Source organism: Neophocaena asiaeorientalis, unplaced genomic scaffold (genome assembly GCF_003031525.2).
Source record: "Neophocaena asiaeorientalis asiaeorientalis breed wild unplaced genomic scaffold, Neophocaena_asiaeorientalis_V1.1 scaffold251, whole genome shotgun sequence".
Classification (NCBI taxonomy): domain Eukaryota; kingdom Metazoa; phylum Chordata; class Mammalia; order Artiodactyla; family Phocoenidae; genus Neophocaena; species Neophocaena asiaeorientalis.
Window position 1 is genome coordinate 6,144,636 of NW_020173377.1, and position 6,000 is coordinate 6,150,635.

The following is a 6,000-nucleotide window of genomic DNA, read 5'->3' on the forward strand; positions in this document are numbered from 1 at the left end:
GTATAATAAAAAATGTAAAATAGCTCATTAATAATTTTTATATTGAATCACATGTTGAAATGACCAAACTTGGATATATTGGGTTAAATCAAGAATTGACAGGGCTTCCCTGGTGGCGCAGTGGTTAAGAATCCCCCTGCCAATGCAGGGGACACGGGTTCGAGCCCTGGTCCTAGAAGATCCCACATGCCATGGAGCAACTAAGCCCATGCGCCACAACTACTGAGTCCGCAAGCTTAGAGCCTGTGCTCCACAGCAAGAGAAGCCACCGCAGTGAGAAGCCCGCGCACCGCAATGAAGATCCAATGCAGCCAAAAAAAAAAAAAATAAAAAAATTAAAAAAAAAAAAAAAAAGAATCGACAAAATTTCTCTGTAAAGGACTAGGTAGTGGGTATTTTCAGCTTTGTGGGCCATCCAGTCTCAAATAAGCAAATACTCAACTCTGCTGTTGCAGTGTAAAAGCAGCCATGGCTGGTACATAAACAAATGGGTGTGGATATGTTCCAATAAAACTTCATTTAAAAAAACAGGTGGTGGGGGCTTCCCTGGTGGCGCAGTGGTTGAGAGTCCGCCTGCCGATGCAGGGGACACGGGCTCGTGCCCCGGTCCAGGAGGATGCCACGTGCCGCGGAGCGGCTGGGGCCGTGAGCCATGGCGGCTGGGCCTGAGCGTCCGGAGCCTGTGCTCTGCGGCGTGAGAGGCCACAGCGGTGAGAGGCCCGCGTACCGCAAAAAAAAAACAAAAAAAACACCACAGGTGGTAGGCTAGATTTGACCCATTGCCTGTAGTGTGCTGACCCCCTATGTTAAATAAAATACATTATTAAAATTAGTTTTACTTGTTGCTTTTTAATTAATTAATTATTTTTTTGGCCGTGCCGCATGGCTTGCTGAACATGGGCCACGGCAGTGAAACTGCCAAGTCCTAACCACTGGACTGCCAGGAAATTCCCTCGTTTTGCTTTTTTAATGTGACTACTAGAAAATTTCAAATTACAAATTGGCTCACATGCTATTCCTATCGCACAGGGCCAATCTAGGTGTTTTACAAGTATTAACTCGGAGGGATAGCTCTGTTGCCCTGGGAGAGGGGTGCCTTTGTGTGTGTGTGTGTGTAGGGGGGATGTGTGAATTCTGATGACAACCTAAAGAGAGCATGTGGAGTTGGTGCCTTGGCCTGGCTTCCCGACTGCTGAGTATGGAGTCCAAGGGCAGGCGGGTAGCTGCTTCCTGGGGGTATCTGGACCTGTGCCCTCTCTCTAGGTTCATCCTTTGACTAAAGCGAAGTTCCCGGCAAGACCACTAGGTGGTGGTGTTGGACCACAGGGTACCATGGTTGGACCACTGGAAACCTGCATTTTCGGCTTGGCTCTGCCATGCATTTGTTGTGTGGCCTTGGATCTCAATTTCCTCACCTGTAATATGGGGTTACACTAGACTAGTGAAAACATTAACTTTGGGGGCATACTGACTTGATTTGACTTCTGACTCCACCAGGGCCACATTATGACTTTTGTGGGTCCTAGTGCACTTTTGCCTTCACGAATCCCTTCTTCCATAAGAAAATAGTAAAAATTATATTTTACAACAACACTGGTATAAAGACAGTTATGTTAATATTATATACAAAAACTTTGTCTTCAACCTAAATTTTTATTTTTTTTCCTTCTTATCCTGAAAGAAATTAAAACATTTCCGTGGCCCCTAAAAGTGTTGTGGCCCTAGGCCCTGCGCCTACTCTGCCTCATGGAGCGAGGTGCCACCTCCACTACTCACAAGCTGTGTGACCATGGGCAAGTTGTTTAACTTCTCTGGGCCCGAGTTCCCTCATTTCTAAAATGGAGATGACAACAGAGCCCACCTTTTTAGTGCTATAGTTGGTATTTAGTAGATAGTGTATACCATTCCTTCTTAAAACACAGCCTGGCCCAGAGCAAGCTTTAGCAAATGGCAGCTGCTGTCATTGTTATTATTACTACCATCTTTAAAGTCATCTTCAGCTTAACCTCTATGAAACTATTAAAGTAACTCAAGCAGTAATCTCAAAATAAGTAAGTTGGAAAAATAAAATAAAACTTCCAGGGTATTTGATGGGGAAAGTAAAAGAGTTTCCTAGAGAAGAGACGGTCAGCAGAAGGACTTTCTGCAAATTAACACATTTTCTCCTGCCATCAGGGAACTCATAGGAGGTAAGAACACGGGCTTGTTAACAATCAGTGGAAACCTGGGCCAGCTGGGGACTATACGCCAGGTGGGCTGACCCTCGGGTAAGAGCCGGACATGCGTGCGTGTGCGTGTAGGCGAGAGAAACCGGAGCGTTCATCTTAGAGAAGGAACGTTTGCATGGAGTTTTGGAGGCTGTGATAGCCCTAGACCCACAAAGAGAGGGACAATGTGTTCACAGGTTAGAGGGGCAAAGAGGGGAGGGCAGTTTAGGCAGAAGGCACCGCACTGCAAATACCTGAGGTAGGAGGGTGGAGGGCAAGTTTAAGGAGCCACAGTGAGGTTTACCTTTAGCTGGATTTTAAGGTTTTAGTTCTTGTGTCTCTGGTGCCATCCTGTTTTATTTTTTATTCATTTGTTTGTTTGTTTATTTTTTGCTGCGTGTTGCTGTGTGCAGGTTTTCTCTAGTCGTGGCAAGCGGGGGCTACTCTGTTGCGGTGTGTGGGCTTCTCATTGCGGTGGCTCCTCTTGTTGCGGAGATCGGGCTCTAGGTGCACAGGCTTCAGTAGTTGTGGCACGTGGGCTCTAGAGTGCAGGCTCAGTATTTGTGGCATGCAGGCTCAGTAGTTGTGGTGCACGGGCTTAGTTGCTCCGCGGCACGTGGGATCTTCCCGGACCACGGCTCAAACCCATGTCCCCTGCACTGGCAGGCGGATTCTTAACCACTGCACCACCAGGGAAGCCCTTCCTGTTTTAAGTTTAGTTTTTTGTTTGTTTTTTGACTGCATTGGGTCTTCATTTCTGCGCGCAGGCTTTCTCTACTTGCGGCGAGCGGGGGCTACTCTTGGTTGTGGTGCGCAGGCTTCTCATTGCAGTGGCTTCTTGTTGCTTACCACGGGCTCTAGGTGCACGGGCTTCAGTGGTTGTGGCACGTGGGCTCAGTAGTTGAGGCTCGGGGACTCTAGAGCACAGGCTCAGTAGTTGTGGCGCACGGGCTTTGTTGCTCCATGGCATGTGGGATCTCCCTGGACTAGGGCTCGAACCCGTGTCCCCTGCATTAGCAGGCGGATTCTTAACCACTGCACCACCAGGGAAGTCCCCCTATTTTATTTTATTACTTTTTTTGGCCACGCCACGCAGGCTTGCATGTTCTTAGTTCGGCCGCAGGGCCGTGGTAGTGGAAGCACAGAGTCCTAACCATTGGACCACCTGGGAATTCCTGCCATTCTAGTTTATATCCTTCAGGTGTTCTTTGAGAAACTACAGTACACTAGATGGTACTGTTATTTTTTTAAATCCCCAGTTTGAACCAGCAAAAATCATTCCCTGACTTTGCAAATTAGGTATTTCCATCCGGAAGGATTTCTAAAAGAAAAATTACAAGAATTCTACTACCCAATGTTTACTATCTTTTGCTCAAAATAATTTTTTTTAAAGGATAACTGTGTAAAGGCTATTGCTTTTTACTCCAAGATGGCACAGTTGTGCCCCCTGAGTTTAATTAACCTGACAAAAATTTATTGAGCAGTGACTAAGAAGACATAGCTCTGCTCTCATAGAGGTAGTAGGTTGGGGATGGGAAACAGACATTGGACAGGTGATTACACATGTGATGAGGGTTAGGAAGGGGACACACAGGGCACTGTGGGAAGATGTAAATGAGGGTCCCAAAGTAGACTGGGGAGAGCTGATCAGCGGAGGCCTCTCTGATTGAGTGAGTTTTAAGTTGAGTTTCGAGGAGTGAGAAGTTTGCTAACTAAAGGGGGAGAAGAGTGATGCAGGAGGAGGGAAACAGCACGTGAAGAGGCCCAGAGGCTGGGGAGAGCCTCAAGAACAGAGGAACGAAGTGATGTGGCTACAGAATGTACATGGTTGAAAATGGAGCTGGAAAGGTAAGTGAAAGCCAAGAACCACAGAGCTTTGTGGACCATGGTGAGGACTTGGGTCTTTATCCGGAGAGAAATGGGGAGCCATTGGGGGTTTAAGGCAGGGGAGAGATAGGATGAGATCTGCATTTTAGGGAGCACACCCTGCTTGTGGGAGGAGAACAGATTGTAGTGGGGAGGTGGTGGGACCAGTAAGGAGGCTGTGATGTCATCAAACAAGAGTCAGTGGCTTGGACTAGGGCCGCCCCCTTTGCCCTTGGCCCCATGAAGCCTGGGGAACCAAGCAGTCATTCAGCTAGTGTTGCATGCAGAGCCCTCACTGTTTCCCAACCCATTTTCCCAGAAGGATCGAGTGTGTATGTGTGCGCATCCTTGTTTCCTTGAAATTCCTTTAGATTTACTTAAATTTCAGTAGTTTCCCTGAATCCTAAAGCTTGAACACACTGCTACCAGCGTCCTGTGGGACCGCGGTTACCCACTCCTCCTTCAAGATGTGACCTATGGGTTAGTGACGTGGAATACTGGCTCCTCAGTGTGGCCTCTGCCGTCAGGACTATTTGGGTGGAAGCCCCGATAGGGGTCCTAGGTGGCTGACGCAGGTGTGAACCTCTCTCACCCACACATCCCTGGGCTGGGTGCTTTTTCTCCTTCTGGGAGGGAAGAGGGATGTGGCCTCCAGTTTGTCACTCTTTCCTCTCCCGGTTTGGCAACTGCCCTTTATACTTGCCTTCTTCAGTCCAAGGGAGAGATGGGAGCCAGGGTCGCTGACCTGGAGAAGCTCCCTTCTCTCCTTCCCACCCGCGCCACTGACTCACAGGGACAGGATGAAGGGCACTGGGGAGCATGTTTGTTTGAGGCAGGAAAGGAATGTTGATGAAGACGAGAAAATAGCAAAGACTGGAAATAGAGGCATCTCCATTTCTCAAGACTTGCCAAAATACTTGCTGTGTTGAATGATAAAGAAATAGAAGACTTCCCTGGTGACATAGTGGTTAAGAATCCGCCTGCCAATGTAGGGGACACGGGTTCGAGCCCTGGTCCGGGAAGATCCCACCTGCCATGAAGCAGCTAAGCCCGTGCGCCACAACTACGGAAACCCGTGCACCTAGAGCCCATGCTCTGCAGCAAGAGAAGCCACCGCAATGTGAAGCCCGCGCACCACAACGAAGAGTAGCCCCTGCTCTCTGCAGCTAGAGAAAGCCTGCATGCAGCAACAAAGACCCAGCACAGCCAAAAATAAATAAATAAATTTATTAAAGAAAAAAAAAGGGAATTCCCTGGCGGTTCAGTGGTTAGGACTTCAAACTTACACTGCCCAGGGCCCAGGTTCAATCTCTGGTCGGAGAACTAAGATCCTGCAAGCCACCTGGTACGACCAAGAAAAAAAAGAAAGAAATGGAAACTTCGCCTGATTCCTTGTATGGCAGAAATTCATTCTAAATAATTAAGTGAGAGCCATATGTACCCAAAGGCTTGCCTGGCCTACCCTTCAATGAAGCAAGTCCTGTTAATAAAAATACAGCCTCTGGGCTTCCCTGGTGGCACAGTGGTTAAGAATCCTCCTGCCAATGCAGGGGACATGGGTTCGAGCCCTGGTCCAGGAAGATCCCACATGCCGTGGAGCAACTAAGCCCGTGCGCCACAACTACTGAGCCTGTGCTCTAGAGCCCGTGAGCCACAACTACTGAGCCCACGTGCCTAGAGCCCATGGTCCACGACAAGAGAAACCCCCACAATGAGAAGCCCGCATACCGCAATGAAGAGTAGCCCCGCTCGCCACAACTAGAGAAAGCCCGCGCACAGCAACGAAGACCCAACACAGCCAAAAAACAAACAAACAAATAAATAAATTTATAGAAAAAAAATCAGGCTTACAGTCTCGTTTTCTTATATCGAAAGTCACATCGTCCTGGATATATTTAGGAAAATCAGCAGAGAGGGACCACGTGTA